We start from the raw sequence: 23,435 nt of genomic DNA on the forward strand, positions 1-23,435 counted from the left end.
AGAATATCATCTATAAATCTTTTATATAGACATATAGATGATATGAAAGGATTATTGTTCTTTAGTACTTGTTCCTCCCATTTGCCCAAATAAAGATTAGCCAGACTCGGTGCGTACGGCGTACCCATTGCTACCCCGCACTCCTGATTAAAGAATGTTTCCTGAAATTTGAAATAATTATTCTCTAAGATATATTTAATGCAATCCAGAATAAACAATTTTCTATTACTAGTAATATTTTCATCCGAATCTAAAAATGATTTCACCGCTTCAAGACCCCCCACATGAGGTATACTTGTATAAAGTGCTTCTATATCAAGAGTAACCCACGAGAATGTACTATCCCACTGAAAGCCATCCAATTCATTTAGAATATGTGTAGAATCCTTTGTATAGGATTTCAATGAGGTGACATATTCTTTAATATGTGCATCCACAAATTCAGAGATCTTTGAACTCACTGAGCCTATCCCCGAAATAATGGGGCGGCCTGGGGGGTTTTTGTAACTTTTTATGCACCTTGGGTAAACTATAAAAAATAGGAATTCGTGGTTGTGAGTTAAATAAAAAGGTATATTCCTCTTGAGTTATACTGGAATCATTAATGCCTTTTAATAACAACAATCTGATTTCTTCAACTATTCTATGCGTCGGGTCTTCTTTAAAGCTTTTTAACCCCCTTGTGTTGTATTATTAAATAAGAAATATTACCTGGATGAATGCTATAGACTCCTTGATGATAGTGTTACTTATAAAAAGCTTAACTCCACGGAGTTGAGAATCATAGTGTGCCACGACATTTTGCAAGCTGCTGTGACTCACAACTTCGTGGTTCTTCCTTTAAAGCTATTGAGTGAGTAGAACTTGATGAAAGGAAAGGTGACATTCTCAATTTGCTTTCAAAGCGAGAAACCTTCTGGATCTACACATTAAATACACTTGCTCCAGATGGTTTAAATGAAGGTTGTGATATTATGCCGTTCTTGGAAGGCTGATTCCGTATGCATGTATTTCAGAGTACACCAGCGGCAGTGGCTACGTCCCGGCTGGTAATCTCAGAATGCATATGCACGGCGGAAGGCTGGAGGAATAGGCACAATAGTTCTAAGATATCTGAATTGTCCCCAATCCAGTATGTTGAGGTCTTTTATTAAGTACACAGTGTCTAAAAGGGTTGAATACGGGGACTGAGTAATACTAATGCTTGAGTGGATTGTATAAGTTAACCTGGAATCATGTTTGTGGGAGACGTGTTCCAGCTGACACATCTATTAAGGAGATTATTAATTAAAAGTGTTTTTTAGGTTTATTTTTAAATTCCCTGTTAATCGTGAAATGAAATGTGGATAATCTGAGCTTATTTTTTATATATATGATTGTGAGATGTCAATGATGTATAAGTTATATGAATTGTTTATATTTTTATGTGAAATTACTTTTTAATTGATAAATTGAGAACAACACCCAGAATGGGTATATAGAGAGATCGAGTAGTTGGCTAACCACACCCCCTGACGAAGTACCTGACGTACGAAACGCGTTGGGCGTGGCTGAGTGACGTAGACGCTGTGACGTCATCCTCCGGAATCAGAGCCGGTGGTGGGACAAGCCGTGGATCAGAAGACGTTATCGGCTAAGTCGCGGTGGAAACACCTTGCTGTTGAATTTTAACCTTAATGTATGTAATCAAATGCTACAAGTAAAAGTTGTTACTTTCCATATAATCAAGAGTGCGCTCTCCATTTTTTGACAGTCTTTACCATTACTCCAGTGGCTTGGAGGGGATTTGAAGCTGCACTCAATTTGGAATTAAAACTCTGAATAACAACAGATCCTGTTGCGCTATACTGAACATTCTGGAGGATATATATATATATATATATATTTATCTTTTTTTAACTAAAATCATTTTGGATAGGGTTAAATTCATGTTCTTCACCTAATTCACTCTTTTAAAAAAAAACTATTTCAGAGCGGTTTTTGGCGAAATAAATCGTCAGTTAAGTGGTTAAGTAACAAAATAATGCCGAATACTGTTATATAGCTAGATAACATGAATTAGATTCTCACACATTTTCTTTTCTTCTTTGTGTAGCTCACCATATGATTCCTCATATAAGGAGAGGTATGTATATCATTATAACATGTCATATTATGGGATATAGAAATAATGTATCTGTGTGCAAATGTTGAGCTTCTACAATAGATATAGTATAAACTTTTTATTATTTTTCTCTTGCTCTATGTGTAGTTCACCATCTGACGCTACCCTGCAGGACAGGTATGTATATCATTATGTCATACTATAAAATATAGAAAAAGCATATATGCATATCTATGTGCAAATTTTGAGCTTGTACATCAGATAGTTTAAGCTTTTTATTATTTTTCTTTTCCTGTATGTGTAGTTCACCATCTGCGTCCTCCATGCAGGAGAGGTATGTATATCATTATAACATGTCATATTATGGAATATGTTGTGCATGTACAGCAAATATAGTTTAAACTTTGTATTATTTTTATTTTCCTCTATGTGTAGTTCACCATCTGACACTACCCTGCAGGAAAGGTATGTATATCATTATGTTATAATATAGAATATAGAAAAAGCATATATACATATCTATGTGCATATGTTGAGCTTGTACATCAGATAGTTTAAGATTTTTATTATTTTTCTTTTCCTCTATGGTAGTTCACCATCTGCGTCCTCCATGCAGGAGAGGTATGTATATCATTATAACATGTCATATTATGGAATATAAAAAGCGTATCTACTGTATGTGCAAATGTTGTGATTGAGCATCAGATATTGTTTAAACTTTGTATTATTATTTTTCTTTTCCTCTATGTGTAGTCCATCATCTGATGCTAGCCTGCAGGAGAGGTATATATATCATTATAAGATGTTGTATTATGAAATAGAGAAAAAGTGTATCTACGTATCTATGTGCATGTGCATCAGATATAGTTTAAACTTTTTACTATTTTTCTTTTCCTCTATGTCTAGTTCACCATCTGCTTCCTCCATGGAGGAGAGGTATGTATATTACTATAAAATGTCATATTATAGAATATAGAAAAAGCTACAGCTACTGCAGCAATATGTCAAGTTTAAAATGTTGCCCTTAAAAATGAAAATATGCCCCCCTCCATTTATCAATGGTTAAAAGACCAATTGCTGATTATTTGGCGTCTCAGTGGTGATCGGGCATTTTATTTCCCAAATACAAAAAAACTCTATGCTGTAAATGGCACGTTTTAGCTGCATGTAGTTACTGCTATACCTTTACTACACCAGTACGTTTACTGGCAGAATATAATGGACATAAGAGCAAAGTGAGGATTCAAAATGCTCCGTGACTGTCTAGGTTAAGGGATGTAGTTATGAGACCATCGGTCACATTACCGGCACCGACATCCCGTCACCCCCTAATCCCGACAGTCGGCATGGAGACTAGCAGGGACTATTCCCACTCCTGGTTGTCCACGACACCCATAGAGTGGGAATAGAACCTGTGGCGAGCACAGCTCGCGACCGAGCCCGCAAGGGGACTCGTTGCGCTCACCCCTTTGCTGGCATTCTGCAGCCACGATCCCGGCGTTGGGATGCTGATTGCTGGGATCCCGCTCGCCAGTAACCCATACCCAATCCATAGTTTACGACAGGGAGCAAAGGTTACATAAATACAATAATTGCCATTGGTGACTGTCAGTAATGCAGCATGAAGAGCTGGGGAAAATAAGTGCTTTCTTCCATGACAAAGCTTTGTTTTGTTTTACCCTATCCAATAAAGCTTAGGTTCTCAAACTCGGTCCTCAAGACCCCCAACCAGTGCATGCTTTCAGGTTTTCACAGAACCACAAGTCAAATAATTAGCTTCACCTGTGGGTCTTATAAATGAGTCCGTAAACCTGTGCTCCTGCTAGGTGACCCGGAAAATGTGACCTGTGTGGGGTGATCGAGTTTGAGAACCGCTGCAATAAAGGGTTAATGTTAACACTGCTCTCACTACTAATAATACCTGTTGTTGTTCTGAATATTGTTTAAAAATGCTTTTTCATTGGACCAATAAATCTTTTTTTTGTCTAAGGTGTTAAAATATTTGAAAAATGTAAAAAAATATCTATTTTTTTGTATTACCTTCTTTAGTAACTTGAAGCAAAATGTCAGTCTCACGGCGCAGGCCCACGCACCCGAACTTAACATTTGTGTTTTTTTTTGCAGAAAGCCTAGGCGATTCACCCGCCGCTGGTGGCAAAATAAATGCATGCAGTGAGTAGTAACCCTGATTATAATCCCTTCTCATTCAGAATTACACTATTTATGAGGGTTAATTCATACTGAAGTGGTGGCAACTGGAGTGTTATCAGAGATTTTGCCCTGATTAATATAAGCTATTAAAGGAGATGTGAATGAGGGATCAGTGATATCTGACAATGCCTCAAAGTGACTGTTTCTTGGCATGTGATGGTATCTAAATGCTCATTCTTTCCCATTGTAGATACTTCTGCTGCTGTATATCAGCAAGAGGCATTCATGGCCAGTAAGACCAGTAAGGTAAGTATACAGAAAGCTCACAAGAGTAGATCACATTACAGGCCAGTGGGGTACTGGCGCTCATTACCAGAGCACCACAGTAGCGTCAGGGATGTTGCAGATTGCCGTTATGATATTTATAGTGTTCTGGAAAGTTAGGGACTTTAAATTCATGGCATGACGCCATTACACAGTGAGAGACAGAATAATGGGGGCTGCGGTCTGCAGCACCAGTTTTCTTCCTTGTCCCCTTAATAAGAAAAATTATAACTACACCAGTTCATTCAAATATTACACATATAGCAAAACTATGTTAATGAACAGTACTTACGCATTGTCTATCTGCAACATCACTGTGAGGAACTGAGGTCTGTGACAATTAATATAGCTATGCCTCATTTCCCATGACAAATATGTACTTTTTATATCCATATACATCCAATTCGTCTGTTTTTTCATTCTCCATAACATGTCCATGCTGCTCACCCAATACTGTTTAAATCAGCCTAAATATTGTCAATATATAGTATGCAATTGTGTTATCTGTTACCCTTTAGATAATGTATTTATGTTAGACCTAGTTTCCTATTGTTTTCATACACCACAGTGGACACTCAAAGGTTGAGTCATATAAGGAACCATTGTCTATGTTTGTTTACTCCCTATTGTCCAAAAGTGAGCTGACCAGACAGAGTGGTTCTCTGACTGATGTAATCACCTTGATTAGAATATGTATTTAATTCCAATGCTGTAAGATCCTAAAGGGGGGTACACACGGAGAGATCCGTGCTTAAAATCTAAGCAATCTTTGTAACAATAACTATGTACAAGTATTGCAGACAATCCGCACTTGGGATGGGCGCCCAGCATCCACTACGGACTACGAGAAATAGATTTATCGGTAAGTAAAATCTTATTTTCTCTGACGTCCTAGTGGATGCTGGGACTCCGTCAGGACCATGGGGATTATACCAAAGCTCCCAAACGGGCGGGAGAGTGCGGATGACTCTGCAGCACCGAATGAGAGAACTCCAGGTCCTCTTTAGCCAGGGTATCAAATTTGTAGAATTTTACAAACGTGTTCTCCCCCGACCACGTAGCTGCTCGGCAGAGTTGTAATGCCGAGACCCCTCGGGCAGCCGCCCAAGATGAGCCCACCTTCCTTGTGGAATGGGCCTTGATAGATTTAGGCTGTGGCAGGCCTGCCACAGAATGTGCAAGTTGAATTGTGCTACAAATCCAACGAGCAATCGTCTGCTTAGAAGCAGGAGCACCCAGCTTGTTGGGTGCATACAGTATAAACAGCGAGTCAGATTTTCTGACTCCAGCCGTCCTTGAAATATATATTTTCAATGCCCTGACAACGTCCAGCAACTTGGAATCCTCCAAATCGCTAGTAGCCGCAGGCACCACAATAGGCTGGTTCAGGTGAAACGCTGAAACCACCTTAGGCAGAAACTGAGGACGCGTCCGCAGTTCTGCCCTGTCCGAATGGAAAATCAGATATGGGCTTTTATACGATAAAGCCGCCAATTCTGACACTCTCCTGGCTGAAGCCAGGGCCAGTAGCATGGTTACTTTCCATGTAAGATATTTCAAATCCACCGATTTGAGTGGCTCAAACCAATGGGATTTGAGAAAATCCAAAACTACATTAAGATCCCACGGAGCCACTGGGGGCACAACCGGGGGCTGTATATGTAGTACTCCTTTTACAAAAGTCTGGACATCAGGAACTGAAGCCAATTCTTTCTGGAAGAAAATCGACAGGGCCGAAATTTGAACCTTAATGGACCCTAATTTGAGGCCCATAGACAATCCTGTTTGCAGGAAATGTAGGAATCGACCCAGTTGAAATTCCTCCGTCGGGGCCTTCCTGGCCTCACACCACGCAACATATTTTCTCCAAATGCGGTGATAATGTTGTGCAGTCACCTCCTTCCTGGCTTTTACCAGGGTAGGGATGACCTCTTCCGGAATGCCTTTTTCCCTTAGAATTCGGCGTTCAACCGCCATGCCGTCAAACGCAGCCGCGGTAAGTCTTGGAATAGACACGGTCCCTGCTGAAGCAGGTCCCGTCTTAGAGGTAGAGGCCACGGATCTTCCGTGAGCATCTCCTGAAGTTCCGGGTACCAAGTTCTTCTTGGCCAATCCGGAGCCACGAGTATCGTTCTTACTCCCCTTTGCCGTATAATTCTCAGTACTTTTGGTATGAGAGGCAGAGGAGGAAACACATACACTGACTGGAACACCCACGGTGTTACCAGAGCGTCCACAGCTATTGCCTGAGGGTCTCTTGACCTGGCGCAATACCTGTCCAGTTTTTTGTTGAGGCGGGATGCCATCATATCCACCTTTGGTTTTTCCCAACGGTTCACAATCATGTGGAAGACTTCTGGATGAAGTCCCCACTCTCCCGGGTGTAGATCGTGTCTGCTGAGGAAGTCCGCTTCCCAGTTGTCCACTCCCGGAATGAACACTGCTGACAGTGCTATCACATGATCTTCCGCCCAGCGAAGAATCCTTGCAGCTTCTGCCATTGCCCTCCTGCTTCTTGTGCCGCCCTGTCTGTTTACGTGGGCGACTGCCGTGATGTTGTCCGACTGGATCAACACCGGCTGACCCTGAAGCAGGGGTTTTGCCAGGCTTAGAGCATTGTAAATCGCTCTTAGCTCCAGTATATTTATGTGAAGAGACATCTCCAGGCTTGACCACACTCCCTGGAAGTTTCTTCCCTGTGTGACCGCTCCCCAGCCTCTCAGACTGGCATCCGTGGTCACCAGGACCCAGTCCTGTATGCCGAATCTGCGGCCCTCTAACAGATGAGCACTCTGCAACCACCACAGAAGAGACACCCTTGTCCGTGGAGACAAAGTTATCCGCTGATGCATCTGCAGATGCGATCCGGACCATTTGTCCAGCAGATCCCACTGAAAAGTTTGTGCGTGGAATCTGCCGAATGGAATCGCTTCGTAAGAAGCCACCATTTTTCCCAGGACTCTTGTGCATTGATGCACAGACACTTTTCCTGGTTTGAGGAGGTTCCTGACAAGTTCGGATAACTCCCTGGCTTTCTCCTCCGGAAGAAACACCTTTTTCTGAACCGTGTCCAGAATCATTCCCAGGAACAGCAGACGTGTCGTCGGGGTCAATTGAGATTTTGGAAAATTCAGAATCCACCCGTGCTGTTGCAGCACTACTTGGGTTAGTGCTACTACGTCCTCCAGCTGTTCTCTGGACCTTGCCCTTATCAGGAGATCGTCCAAGTAAGGGATAATTAATACGCCTTTTCTTCGCAGAAGAAACATCATTTCGGCCATTACCTTGGTAAAGACCCGAGGTGCCGTGGACAATCCAAACGGCAGCGTCTGAAACTGATAATGACAGTTTTGCACCACGAACCTGAGGTACCCTTGATGTGAAGGGCAAATTGGGACATGCAGGTAAGCATCCTTGATGTCCAGGGACACCATAAAGTCCCCTTCTTCCAGATTCGCTATCACTGCTCTGAGTGACTCCATCTTAAACTTGAATTTTTATGTACAGGTTCAAAGATTTCAGATTTAGAATAGGTCTTACCGAGCCGTCCGGCTTCGGTACCACAAATAGTGTGGAATAATACCCCTTTCCCTGTTGTAGGAGGGGTACCTTGACTATCACCTGCTGAGAATACAGCTTGTGAATGGCTTCCAATACCGTTGCCCTGTCTGAGGGAGACGTTGGCAGAGCAGACTTTAGGAACCGGCGAGGGGGAGACTTCTCGAATTCCAACCTGTAACCCTGAGATACTACCTGCAGGATCCAGGGGTCCACCTGTGAGTGAGCCCACTGTGCGCTGAAATTCTTGAGTCGACCCCCCACCGCCCCTGAGTCCGCTTGTAAAGCCCCAACGTCATGCTGAGGGCTTTGCAGAAGCCGGGGAGGGCTTCTGCTCCTGGGAGGGAGCTGCTTGGTGCACTCTCTTACCCTTTCCTTTGCCTCGGGGCAGATATGACTGTCCTTTTGCCCGCTTGTTCTTATAGGAACGAAAGGACTGCGGCTGAAAAGACGGTGTCTTTTTCTGTTGGGAGGGGACCTGAGGTAAAAAGGTGGATTTCCCGGCTGTTGCCGTGGCCACCAAATCCGATAGACCGACCCCAAATAATTCCTCCCCTTTATACGGCAATACTTCCATATGCCGTTTGGAATCCGCATCACCTGACCACTGTCGCGTCCATAAACTTCTTCTGGCAGATATGGACATCGCACTTACTCTCGATGCCAGAGTGCAAATATCCCTCTGAGCATCTCGCATATAAAGAAAAGCATCCTTTAATTTCTCTATAGTCAATAAAATACTGTCCCTATCCAGGGTATCAATATTTTCAGTCAGGGAATCCGACCAAACCACCCCAGCACTGCACATCCATGCTGAGGCGATGGCTGGTCGCAGTATAACACCAGTATGAGTGTATATACTTTTCAGGGTAGTTTCCAGCCTCCTATCAGCTGGATCCTTGAGGGCGGCCGTTTCAGGAGACGGTAACGCCACTTGTTTTGATAAGCGTGTGAGTGCCTTATCCACCCTAGGGGGTGTTTCCCAGCGCGCCCTAACCTCTGGCGGGAAAGGATATAATGCCAATAACTTCTTTGAAATTAGCAGTTTTCTATCGGGGTTAACCCACGCTTCATCACACACTTCATTCAATTCCTCTGATTCAGGAAAAACTACAGGTAGTTTTTTCAGACCCCACATAATACCCCTTTTTGTGGTACTTGCAGTATCAGAGATATGCAAAGCCTCCTTCATTGCCGTGATCATATAACGTGTGGCCCTACTGGAAAATACGTTTGTTTCTTCACCGTCGACACTAGATTCGGTGTCCGTGTCTGGGTCTGTGTCGACCGACTGAGGTAAAGGGCGTTTTACAGCCCCTGACGGTGTCTGAGACGCCTGGACAGGTACTAACTGGTTTGCCGGCCGTCTCATGTCGTCAACTGATTTTTGTAACGTGCTGACATTATCACGTAATTCCATAAACAAAGCCATCCATTCCGGTGTCGACTCCCTAGGGGGTGACATCACCATTACCGGCAATTGCTCCGCCTCCACACCAACATCGTCCTCATACATGTCGACACACACGTACCGACACACAGCAGACACACAGGGAATGCTCTTATCGAAGACAGGACCCCACTAGCCCTTTGGGGAGACAGAGGGAGAGTTTGCCAGCACACACCCAAGCGCTATAAATATATAGGAACAACCCTACAGAAGTGTTGTTTCCTTTATAGCAGCTTAATATATCAATATCGCCAAAAAAGTGCCCCCCCTCTCTGTTTTTTTACCCTGTTTCTGTAGTGCAGTGCAGGGGAGAGTCCTGGGAGCCTTCCTCGCAGCGGAGCTGTGCAGGAAAATGGCGCTGTGTGCTGAGGAGATACGCCCCGCCCCCTATTTCGGCGGGCTCTTCTCCCGGTGTTTGTGAGACCTGGCAGGGGTTAAATACATCCATATAGCCCCAGGGGCTATATGTGATGTATTTTTAGCCAGAACAAGGTATTATCATTGCTGCCCAGGGCGCCCCCCCCCAGCGCCCTGCACCCTCAGTGACCGCTGGTGTGAAGTGTGCTGACAACAATGGCGCACAGCTGCAGTGCTGTGCGCTACCTCATGAAGACTGAAAAGTCTTCTGCCGCCGGTTTCTGGACCTCTTCACTTTTCGGCATCTGCAAGGGGGTCGGCGGCGCGGCTCCGGGACCGGACTCCATGGCTGGGCCTGTGTTCGATCCCTCTGGAGCTAATGGTGTCCAGTAGCCTAAGAAGCCAATCCATCCTGCACGCAGGTGAGTTCACTTCTTCTCCCCTAAGTCCCTCGTTGCAGTGAGCCTGTTGCCAGCAGGACTCACTGAAAATAAAAAACCTAATAACTTTTTCTAAGCAGCTCTTTAGGAGAGCCACCTAGATTGCACCCTGCTCGGACGGGCACAAAAACCTAACTGAGGCTTGGAGGAGGGTCATAGGGGGAGGAGCCAGTGCACACCACCTAGTCCTAAAGCTTTTATTTTTGTGCCCTGTCTCCTGCGGAGCCGCTAATCCCCATGGTCCTGACGGAGTCCCAGCATCCACTAGGACGTCAGAGAAAATAGTTACCGCAGATGTGTCCAAGGGTAATTTAAGCGGCACAGCGATCCGCAGTATTGCAGTTCCTTGGTAGGTGAACAGTTAAGCAGTGTCCACAGTTCAATTGGTATACCTCCAGTAAGGGTCTCTAGAATTGAGGTGAATGGTGGGGACTTGGTTCAGGTCGTCCAATCTCCGAAAAGTAGATGTCCAGGGAGTAATGCAGGAAAGCAGCTCACACCAACGCGTTTCGTTGTGTTCACACAACTTTTTCAAGGTGCTCACTAAGCTCTAAACAGGGGTTTATATACCCAAACAATATGGTTGCTCATTTGCATAGAAAATTGAAATTTGACAATCTTATCTCATAATATGACCCGTTTAATGACAGACATTAGTATATAATCACAAACATGTACTACCAAATGTATATATTAAAAAGAAGACCCAAACACTCCAAAATGATATATTTATTTACATATAGGGTGATCACATGACCCTTTATAGATGTCTAACATTGGCTGTAATGCCCAAACTCCGGAGTGGATCGGGTAAATATACACTAAATCAATGGTGATAATAGTACTCCTTCCCAAATGGGAGGAGATCCTGCCGGCTATTTAGTATATTACTGGGGGTTTCCCTCCCCCTCACCCGCATCGTCAGAAACACTAAAGGGGATGACGCGAACGGATCCCATCCCGTCGCGTCATCAAGCGCCGCCCGGCCGCGTATCAATGATGCGGTCCGTAGTCCGGCGCCGCGTGATTCTCGGATGCTGGGACTCCGTAAGGACCATGGGGAATAGACGGGCTCCGCAGGAGATAGGGCACTTTAAGAAAGCTTTGGACTCTGGGTGTGCACTGGCTCCTCCCTCTATGCCCCTCCTCCATACCTCAGTTAGGGAAACTGTGCCCAAAGGAGATGGACAGTACGAGGAAGGATTTTTGTAAATCTAAGGGCGAGATCCATACCAGCCACACCAATCACACCGTATAACTTGTGATAAACTACCCAGTTAACAGTATGAACAACAACATAGTCACGGATCAACCGATAAACTATAACATAACCCTTATGTAAGCAATAACTATATACAAGTCTTGCAGAAGAAGTCCGCACTTGGGACGGGCGCCCAGCATCCTCTACGGACTACGAGAAATAGATTTACCGGTAAGTAAAATCTTATTTTCTCTAACGTCCTTGAGGATGCTGGGACTCCGTAAGGACCATGGGGATTATACCAAAGCTCCCAAACGGGCGGAAGAGTGCGGATAACTCTGCAGCACCGATTGAGCAAACAGGAGGTCCTCCTCAGCCAGGGTATCAAACTTATAGAACTTTGCAAAGGTGTTAGACCCCGACCAAGTAGCTGCTCGGCACAACTGTAATGCCGAGACCCCTCGGGCAGCCGCCCAAGAAGAGCCCACTTTCCTAGTGGAACGGGCCTTAACCGATTTCGGTAACGGCAATCCTGCCGTAGAATGCGCCTGCTGAATCGTGTTACAGATCCAGCGAGCAATAGTCTGCTTTGAAGCAGGAGCGCCAACCTTGTTGGCCGCATACAGAACAAACAGAGCTTCAGTCTTCCTGATTCTAGCCGTTCTGGTCACATAAATTTTCAAAGCCCTGACCACATCCAGGGACTCGGAATCCTCCAAGTCCCATGTAGCCACAGGCACAACAATAGGTTGGTTCATATGAAAAGATGAGACCACCTTTGGCAGAAATTGAGGATGAGTACTCAACTCTGCCCTATCCACATGAAAAACCAAGTATGGGCTTTTATGTGATAAAGCCGCCAATTCTGAAACACGTCTAGCCGAAGCTAATGCCAACAAAATGACCGCTTTCCACGTGAGGTATTTCAACTCCACGGTTTTGAGTGGTTCAAACCAAGGTGACTTGAAGAAACGTAACATCACGTTAAGATCCCAAGGCGCCACCGGAGGCACAAAGGGAGGCTGAATATGCAGCACCCCCTTCACAAAAGTCTGTACTTCAGGAAGAGAGGCTAATTCTTTTTGAAAGAAAATGGATAAGGCCGAAATTTGGACCTTTATGGACCCTAATAGAGCCCAAAGTCACTCCTGTTTGAAGGAAGTGAAGCAGACGGCCCAAATGGAACTCCTCCGTAGGAGCAGCTCTGGCCTCACACCAAGAAACATATTTCCGCCATATACGGTGATAATGTTTTAACGTCACGTCTTTCCTAGCCTTGATCAGGGTAGGAATGACTTCCTCCGGAATTCCTTTTTCCGCTAGGATCCGGCGTTCAACCGCCATGCCGTCAAACGCAGCCGCGGTAAGTCTTGTAACAGACAGGGCCCCTGCCGCAGCAGGTCCTGCCTTAGAGGAATCTTCTGTGAGCAACTCTTGCAGCTCCGGATACCAAGTCCTTCGTGGCCAATCTGGAACAATGAGGACTGTTCTGACCCTGCTCATTCTTATTATTCTCAACACTTTGGGTATGAGAGGAAGAGGAGGAAACACATAGACCGATCTGAACAACCTAGGTGTCACCAGAGCGTCTACTGCTACGGCCTGAGGGTCCCTTGACCTGGCGCAATACCGCTTTAGCTTTTTGTTGAGACGGGATGCCATCATGTCGATTTGAGGCAGTCCCCATCGATCTGTGATCTGTGCGAAGACTTCTTGATGAAGTCCCCACTCTCCCGGATGCAGGTCATGCCTGCTGAGGAAGTCCGCCTCACAGTTGTCCACCCCCGGGATGAACACTGCTGATAGTGCGCTTACATGGCCTTCCGCCCAGCGTAGAATCCTGGTCGCTTCTGCCATGGCCACTCTGCTCCTTGTTCCGCCTTGCCGGTTTATATGAGCCACTGCCGTGACGTTGTCCGACTGAATCAGAACCGGTTTTCTCCGAAGCAATTCCTCCGCTTGACACAGGGCGTTGTATATGGCCCTCAACTCCAGGACGTTGATGTGGAGACAAGTCTCTAGGTTTGACCAGAGACCTTGGAAATTTCTTCCCAGTGTTACTGCTCCCCAGCTTCGGAGGCTTGCGTCCGTGGTCACCAGGACCCAGTCCTGAATGCCGAACCTGCGACCCTCTAGCAGGTGAGCACTGTTCAGCCACCACAGGAAAGATACCCTGGTACTGGGAGACAGGGTGATCCTTTGATGCATTTGTAAATGGGACCCGGACCACTTGACCATTGAAAGGTCCTCGCATGGAACCTGCCGAAAGGGATGGCCTCGTATGAAGCCACCATCTTCCCCAGGACCCGCGTGCAATGATGCACTGAAACCTTTTTTGGTTTTAAGAGGCTCCTGACCCTGGCTATGAGCTCCTGAACCTTTGCGATCGGAAGAAATACCTTTTTCTGGTCTGTGTCTAGAATCAGGCCCAAAAAGGTCAGACGCGTTGTAGGGACTAGCTGGGACTTTGGTATATTGAGAATCCAGCCGTGTATCTGCAACGTCTTCATGGACAGAGACACACTGTCCAGCAACTTCTCCCGAGATCTCGCCTTTATGAGGAGATCGTCCAAGTATGGGATAATTGTGACCCCCTGCCTGCGCAGGAGCACCATAATTTCCGCCATTACCTTGGTGAAAATCCTCGGGGCCGTGGAAAGCCCAAACGGCAATGTCTGAAATTGGTAGTGACAGTCCTGCACTGCAAATCTCAGGAACGCCTGATAAGGGGGGAATATCGGAACATGAAGGTATGCATCCTTTATGTCCAGGGACACCATCCAATCCCCCCCTCCAGGCTGGCGATGACCGCCCTGAGTGATTCCATCTTGAACTTGAACCTCTTCAAGTACAGGTTCAGAGATTTTAGGTTTAAAATGGGTCTGAGCGAACCGTCCGGTTTCGGAAACCACAAACAGGGTCGAGTAATATCCCTCTCCTTGCTGGAGATGAGGAACTGTGACAATCACCTGTTGAATATACATTTTTCGATTGCCGCCAACACTAGCTCCCTCTCTGACGGGGAAGCCGGCAGAGCCGATTTGAAAAACCGGCGAGGAGGAAAGTCTTCGAATTCCAGCCTGTATCCCTGAGAAACAATCTCTAATGCCCAGGGATCCACCTGCGAGTGAACCCAGACGTGGCTGAAAAACCGAAGATGAGCCCCCACTAGATCTGCCTCCCCCCGGGAAGCCACAGCGTCATGCGGTGGACTTTGCAGAGGCATGGGAGGACTTTTGCTCTTGGTGAACTAGCTGTGTGCAGCTTCTTTCCCCTACCTTTCCCTCTGGCAACAAAGGACGATCCCCGCACCTTTTTGTTTTTATTGGAACGAAAGGACTGCATTTGATAATGAGGTGCCTTTTTTGTATGCTGCGGGGGGACATAAGGTAAGAAATTCGACTTACCAGCCGTAGCCGTAGAGACAAGGTCCGAGAGGCCGTCTCCAAACAACTCCTCCCCTTTGTAAGGCAAGGACTCCATATGCCGCTTTGAATCGGCATCTCCCGTCCACTGTCGGGTCCACAAGAGCCGCCTAGCAGAAATAGACATAGCATTTATTCTGGAGCTTAATAAACAAATGTCTCTCTGAGCATCTCTCATATACAAGGCAGCATCTCTGATATGCTCTATGGTCATTTGAATAGCATCCCTATCTAAGGTGTCAATCTCCATAGATAAGGAATCTGCCCATGCCACAACCGCACTACAAACCCAGGCCGACGCCATAGCCGGTCTAGCAATAGTACCTGAATGAGTGTAAATGTGCTTCAAGGTAATTTCCTGCCTGCGGTCAGCAGGTTCCTTGAGGGAAGCCGTATCCTGAGAAGGCAGTGCCACCTTTTTAGACAAGCGTGTCAGCGCCTTGTCTACTTTAGGCGAAGATTCCCAGCGTATCCTATCAGTTTGTGGAAAAGGATACACCATAAGAATCCTTTTGGGAACTTGTGGTCTCCTATCCGGAGATTCCCAAGCCTTTTCGCACAATTCACTTAGTTCAAATGAGGACGGAAAGGTGACTTCAGGCTTTTTCCCTTTATACATGTGTACCCTCGTGTCAGGGACCGGGGGTTCTTCAGTAATATGCAAAACCTCTTTAATGGCAATAATCATGTACCGAATACCTTTTGCCACCTTCGGCTGTAATTTTGCATCTTCATAGTCGACACTAGAGTCAGTATCTGTGTCGGTATCTGTGTCATCGATCTGTGATATGGTGCGCTTCTGAGACCCCGAAGGGCCTGGCGCCACAGGGACAGGCACGGACTGGCTACCTGACTGATCCCTAGCTTCTGCCTTGTCTAACCTTTTATGCAACAGATTAACATTTGCATTCAAGACATTCAGCATATCCACCCATTCCGGTGTCGGCGTTGCCGACGGCGACATGACATTCAAGCACTCCCCCTCCACATTAAGCGAGTCTTCCTCGTCAAACATGTCGACACACGCGTACCGACACACTTCACACACACAGGGAACCCCTTTCCTGAAGACAGTATCCCTGTCAAGGCCCTTTGTAGAGACAGAGAGAGTATGCCAGCACACACCCCAGCGCAAAAGATCCTGGAGACCAACACAAAATGTTTTTCCCCAGCAGCGCTGTATAATATGTTATCCGCCAATTATGTGCCCCCCCTCTCTTTTAAACACCCCTTCACCGTGTGTAAGCAGGGGAGAGTCCGTGGAGCTTCCTCTCAGCGGTGCTGTGGAGAGAAAAAGGCGCTGGTGAGTGCTGAGGGAGAAGACCCGCCCCCCTCGGCGGCGGGCTTCTGTCCCGCTCAAACTTACAAAAATATGGCGGGGGCTCTTTTATATACATGTACAGTGCCCACCTGTACATGTATATTGTTTTTTGCCATAAGAGGTGTTTATATTGCTGCCCAGGGCGCCCCCCCCCCTGCGCCCTGCACCCTTACAGTGACCGGAGTGTGTGAGGTGTATGGGAGCAATGACGCACAGCTGCAGTGCTGTGCGTTACCCTCCGTGAAGCTGAAGGCTTCTGCCGCCTGACGACTTCTGTCTTCTGTTCTTCTAGCTCTGTGAGGAGAACGGCGGCGCGGCTCCGGGGGTGGACGCCCAGTAAGAACCTGCGTTCACCCCCTCTGGAGCTAATGGTGTCCAGTAGCCGAGGAAGCAGAGCCTATCTTAGACAAGAAGGTCTGCTCCTCTCTCCTCAGTCCCTCGATGCAGGGAGCCTGTTGCCAGCAGTGCTCCCTGTGAAAAAGTAGAAAAAGTAGAGAAAAAATCCAAACAAAAATGCTTTTAGGCAGAGAACTCAGGAGAGCTCTCTGCAGTGCACCCATCCTGCTCTGGGCACAGTGTAAAACTGAGGTCTGGAGTAGGGGCATAGAGGGAGGAGCCAGTGCACACCCAGAGTCCAAAGCTTTCTTAAAGTGCCCTATCTCCTGCGGAGCCCGTCTATTCCCTATGGTCCTTACGGAGTCCCAGCATCCTCAAGGACGTTAGAGAAAGTTGTGTGAACACAACGAAACGCGTTGGTGTGAGCTGCTTTCCTGCATTACTCCCTGGACATCTACTTTTCGGAGATTGGACGACCTGAACCAAGTCCCCACCATTCACCGCAATTCTAGAGACCCTTACTGTAGGTATACCAATTGAACTGTGGACACTGCTTAACTGTTCACCTACCAAGGAACTGCAATACTGCGGATCGCTGTGCCGCTTAAATTACCCTTGGACACATCTGCGGTAACTATTATTGTCGGCCTTCGACTACTAATTGGGTCTATGGACTCTTGAAGGGGACTATATTATAGGAACAGGTCCTATCATCTCCATTATTGCTTGATTAATGCACATGGGAGTTTTTATTCCTTAATCCCTATATCAGGGTTTTTTCTTAACACTTTTATACTTCATTTATTGTTATTCCATATGGATGTTATATTGATTCTTATTATGAATTAAAACATGTAATTTGACCAATCTATCTTATCTATGACCAATTAGCGCTATTATTCTATTGTTTGCTTGAGTGATTTGGAACCCGATATCTTCACAATCACATTTCCCCTCCCCCTTTCACCATCTTAATGGAGATAAGAATGAGAATGTATTCAGTAATAATCACTGACGGTTTTCCCACTAGGGACCTGAGGCCTGGTGGGTGCCACCTGTTAGGAAAGGCAGAACAGCCCGCTACCCCCTTTGCAGGTAATTTATTTATTAGCAGATGCAGTCTAGGGACCAGGGTGTTACGTTCTTGGGGGGTCATTCCGAGTTGTTCGCTCGTTATTTTTTTCTCGCAACGGAGCGATTAGTCGCTAATGCGCATGCGCAATGTCCGCAGTGCGACTGCGCCAAGTAAATTTGCTATGCAGTTAGGAATTTTACTCACGGCATTACGAGGTTTTTTCTTCGTTCTGGTGATCGTAATGTGATTGACAGGAAGTGGGTGTTTCTGGGCGGAAAATGGCCGTTTTATGGGAGTGTGTGAAAAAACGCTACCGTTTCTGGGAAAAACGCGGGAGTGGCTGGAGAAACGGAGGAGTGTCTGGGCGAACGCTGGGTGTGTTTGTGACGTCAAACCAGGAACGACAAGCACTGAACTGATCGCACTGGCAGAGTAAGTCTCGAGCTACTCAGAAACTGCACAGAGAAGTCTTTTCGCAATATTGCGAATCTTTCGTTCGCAATTTTGATAAGCTAAGATTCACTCCCAGTAGGTGGCGGCTTAGCGTGTGCAAAGCTGCTAAAAGCAGCTTGCGAGCGAACAACTCGGAATGACCCCCTTGGTGCTTCAGAACAAAGGTGAGGTGTAGTAAGTCTAAAGCACCAGAACGTGACGCTGAAATAATGACTAGGTGAGATGGTAGCCCCTAGCAACCTAACTCCGTTGTTTCCCCCGCGTGGTCAGTTCACGCCTGCGAGACTGTGGTTTCTTGGGCCCACGGCAGCCGCGTTTTAAGGGCGGATTAGGTCTGCCCAACTCCGATGCCCCCAGGTCTTAGTGTGAGACAAGGCGTGAACCGAGACGGGAGGATAACAAGGGGACCTCTAACTAAACACAACCGAGAGCTAGGGGCTACTAAGAAACCTAAAGCTAAATATATATGTGCGGCACGCCGCCAAAGAAAAACGAACAACAAAGGTACCACTGTCCACACCCTACATGGCACCGTCGTGTACCGGGGAAGACAGTGAGGGCGGAAACCTCCGCAAAAACACCAGTATCAAATAAATACAAGGAGTAAGCGACCTAGGCCGCAAGACGTGGCAGAAGCCACCACTCACGAAACCGGGAGAGAAACCCCAACGAGCAAGAATCCCGAGAAGAGTTGAGATTGGGAGAGGTTCACAGGACCGGCTTCTGAACACCAAGACTCAGGATCACAGGGAGCAGGATCAACCGGATAACAGAATGCTGGATAATGGATACAGCTGGGCAGGAACAGCATACAGGAAGCTATCACCGGCGAGGCTGCCATGTGCTGACTCCAATAAAAAGGACCTGCTGTCCAATGACCGGAGAGCCAGCCAGACCAGCCCCCAGACCCTAATTGATGGTTGCCGTGCAGCTGCCCTGCTGCACGAGCAACTCATTAAATAGAATTAGTATCTGGAAAAGGGGAACACGGGCCGCCAGTGGCGTCCCCGTTGCCATGGACCCGGCGGCTGTGGACGCCCGGCGTCCTAGCGTTGCCAGGGACCCGGCGGCACAGCACGCACGGCGTTCTGGCGTTGCTAGGCGCCGGGCGGGTAAGGAAGGAGGTGCGGCGGCCGTGACCGTCGCTCGGCAACAGTCGGAGCGGCGTCACGGACCGCCGCGCCTAACACAGGGCTCACTGTGTCTGGACCTATTCTAATACAAACTAGCCCCCTAACAGTGATTTTCTTATTTCCTTAGGCCCCTTTTTTACTGTTACTCCCCACCTTCTTCTACCCCCCCCCCCCCCCTCCCTACTGTTACTCCCCGTCCCCTCCCTCTCTCCCCTACTCCAATTCAACTCCAGCAGAACACTGAAAGAGGGATCATCCAGCAGAACACTGAAAGAGCATCATCCTGACTCTTCAATACACAAACAGTGGGAGCTACAGTGGATCCTCTTCCCTAATGTGCTTATCCTTGTGGCGCCTTAAAAAATACAGGATGATAATAATAATGTTGCAGAGACAATAAAACCATTGACTCTTGAATCATCCTGAGTCTTAATTCTGTGGTTACCCTGGGACTCCTGCTTACCTGTTCCTGATGCCCTTCTGCTGAGCTCTGACCTCTGTGTGCTTCTCTGATCCTCCGTTCTGTCCTGGGCTCTGCTCTCCTGTCTGTGGCCCCGCTGTCTGGTGGAGCTTCTATACTTGGCTCTGGATTACTGACAGCTGCCTGTCCCTTTCCTGGTGAATGCTCCTATGGCACTGACCCTCTGTTGTGCTCTCCGGCCTACCACCATCTTCAAAGCCTCCTGCTGATTGCTGTGTTGCTCCAGGCGCAGCTGAAGCTGCTCACTGGTTCTGCAGTCCAAAGAACTGAAAAACAAAAAGTAGTGATTTACTTGATAATAGCTCTGACTGAAATTACAAATACTGAGGATCATCTTCCATATGAAGACAACAACAATGGATATCTTAGGGGATGTTTATTGAGGAGCTACAAAAGACCAGAAAACACAATTCATGCTCCTTCACCGCCACCTAGTGGACACTACTGAAACAACTGTCTGTGACTGTCAGATTATTTCCTCTATTACGGGAACTATGTAATTTCTCGCAATTTATTAAACAATGATATGTATATAAGCAGCAGTTCTGATCTGAGCATGTGACCCCCTTAGTGCAGGACTGCATTGGCCTGGTACCGAGTCAGTATTGCTAGTGTCAGGCAAGCAGCAGTCCTGACCTGAGCACGTGACCCGCTTAGTCCAGGATTGCACTGGCCTAGTAATTAGTCAGTATTGCTGGTGTCAGACAAGCACCAGTCCTGACCTGGGCGTGTAAGCCACTTAGTGTTGCGGGACTGCACGTATAGGGCCTGGTGCTGAGTCAGTATTGCTGGTGTCAGACAAGCAGCAGTCATGACCTGAGTACATGACTCGCTTAGTGCAGGACTGCACCGGCCTGGTACTGAGTCAATATTAATGGTGTCAGACAAGCAGTAGTCCTGACCTGAGCATGTGACCCGCTTAGTGCGAGACTGCACATATAGGGCCAGCTGCTGAGCCAGTATTGATGGTGTTAGACAAGCAGCAGTCCTGACCTGAGAATGTGACCCATAATACACTTCTGAAATAATTCTTATGTTTATGTTGATGGAGGCTTGATATATATATATATATATATATATATATATATACATATACACACACACACACAAAATTAGTGTTTATTCTAGCACCTTGCACAACCCATGCAGTTCCTCTTTCTCTGCTCTAATGCTTCTAGCACACTCTGATCAGTCCCTCAGCACTGAGACCAGACCAGGTTGAACTCAATGGACATATATAGGTTGAACTCGATGGACATTTTGTCTTTTTTCAGCTATGTTACTATGTTATGTTACCAGAATGTGCAAGAAGCACTATTACAGAGAGCGACACCCCAGGCAGGAAAGAGGAACTGCATGGGTTGTGAAAGGTGCAGGGTGCTTGAATGAGTAATGGGCCCTACAGACTCGGCGATGTGCCGCCGAGCTGCCCGACCGCCGATCACCCGGCTCCGTAGACTTGCAGGCAAATATGGACGATCTCGTCCATATTGGCCTGCATGCACAACCGACAGGGCACCAGCGATGAACGAGCACGAGGCCGAGCATCGTTCATCGCTGGTGCTTCCACACTGACAGATATGAACGTTATCTCGTTCATTAATGAACGAGATCGTTCATATCTTGCAGTGTAATCGCTCAGTGTGTAGGGTGCATAAGACCAGCAATGGATGCCTGATACATGTTCCCCTAACCATATATAATACAGCCTGTTGGTGATACAAGACTATAATACTAGGGAAGGATTATGTTCACCTAGAAGCATATAGGATGACATAATCCATTGTTATAGGATCTGCCAACGAATCCATAAACCCTGGATTATGTCACTAATACCTTTTTATTTTTATTTTTGCGCCCCCCCCCCCCCCCCCCCGGCTCCTTTTTTTGCTCTGTTACAACTTTAAGCACCTCTAAGGAAATCAGTTGTATATATATATATATATATATATATTTACGTATGAATATACCTCAGAAGGGTCAGGCTGTTACATTACTTCCACTGTTTTCCCTGTCACTCAATCCCAGCAGATGATCAATTGTTGCTACCCAGAACTTGCGTTATATCGAAGGCACAGGCTCAACCTTTCTGACAAGCAGGGAGCGCAATGCACCCTCTCAGTTAAACTAATTGCCTTTAATTAATAGTTGTTTAATGACACTAGGAGTTCCAATATAAGCTGCTGTGATTTAGTACAGTTTTAGCAGGTGATGGGCACTGTACGTATGTTTTATGTCTCTTTAGTGCACTACACTACCCACGATACAGTGCGGCTACGACGTGTATCCAGTTACAATGGTTCCGGGCGGCCGCCTGTTGATGACGTCATTGAACGGCGCCGGACGACGGGACTGTTTGGCGCACACGGAACGAACACATGGGGCTTCTTCCACGCTATAAAGGTATGTTTTACACTTTGCACATTTGTTCACACCTTGAGAAAGGGGCATGTAAGCCCCGAAACGTCGGAATCTGTTGCTGTGTTTTAATACACATTGCTATTTTCAAGACGCCGAGTGCTGCTCCTTTATTCCGTTTCATACTATAATTTAGTTTGGAAAGGGCACCAGCGCAACCTTGGAGTCGTCCAGGGAGTGCCAACTCACCTACATTCCATATCAACATTTGGACACTGAGGACTCCTTTAGCTCCAGTGATCCATCATGGAGTAAGGCACCCCTCCAGAATTATAGGATCCCAGCGGATATGAAATTTGCCTATACCTGCCAAGTGTGGAATCTTTATTTGTTCACTCGAGCACTTTTTTCTCACCACTAACGTCCCAGTCACTAGAGGAAGCCAAACAGCATGACCCAGGAAGGTGAGACAGGGTGCAGAGGTATGTCCTCCACCTTAGGGGAATTATACAGCTTCACTGATGACGACGCAGATCGTCTACGCTTTAAGGATAGTCTGAGTTTTGTGGATAAGGCTGATACGGCAGAGGATATCTACCATCAACTATTAAAATTAAAATGCAGGGAAATTGATTTCCTCTTACATGGCATTGCTCTATCTGATTACCACAGGGACAAACTCATTCCCAGGGGATTCAGGATACGTAATGTCCCCACCATTGGCCGCTTCAACCCTGAATTCTGTAAGAAGTGGATCGGCATCTTAAACAAGTGCAGTCTTGATTTATTACTGTTGGTTGTAGAAGAGGCTGGCAAAGAGCTCTCCAACACACGTGACAAAATTAGCCAACTAGAAAGGGAACATCTCCAAGCTTTACGCAGTGACACCCAGCAAGATTGGCTCATTAAGTTACAAGCACAGTGTGACACGTATCGAAGGGATTTGACTAAATTTAAAAGGAATAAATACTCCATAGTCAAAGAAGACTACGATAATAACCGTGTCTACAGATGGCTGATGGGGGGCGAACAAGGGGCCAAAACCCCCTACAATGCACGTGCGAAACAAAGCTGGCGAAGAAGACGGGAAGCACAATCCCACATGTCAGCCACTTCTAATAGTGAAAACGAAGCAACCCCACAGGAGACTGAAGACTCCCCCAACACATCATATGTCCCTTTAGAGGGGGCACAAGCCAACGCTACTTCAAAAGAAAAAGGCAGAAGAGGCAGGCCACCCGCAGGGGCGGGCAGTGGGCGAGGGACAA

General features: G+C 46.6%; 1 long non-coding RNA gene across 5 annotated transcripts in view; it reads right to left on the minus strand.

Moving 5' to 3' along the window:
• LOC135062874 (uncharacterized) overlaps positions 1-23,435 on the minus strand; it is a 114,819-nt gene that overhangs the window by 84,619 nt on the left and 6,765 nt on the right. For all 5 annotated transcript variants that reach the window (XR_010249219.1, XR_010249243.1, XR_010249231.1 and 2 more), the window contains exon 2: positions 19,792-20,075. This is a non-coding gene — a long non-coding RNA (uncharacterized LOC135062874). The remainder of the gene's footprint in view (positions 1-19,791; positions 20,076-23,435) is intronic.

Source organism: Pseudophryne corroboree, chromosome 1, assembly GCF_028390025.1.
Source record: "Pseudophryne corroboree isolate aPseCor3 chromosome 1, aPseCor3.hap2, whole genome shotgun sequence".
Lineage (NCBI taxonomy): Eukaryota > Metazoa > Chordata > Amphibia > Anura > Myobatrachidae > Pseudophryne > Pseudophryne corroboree.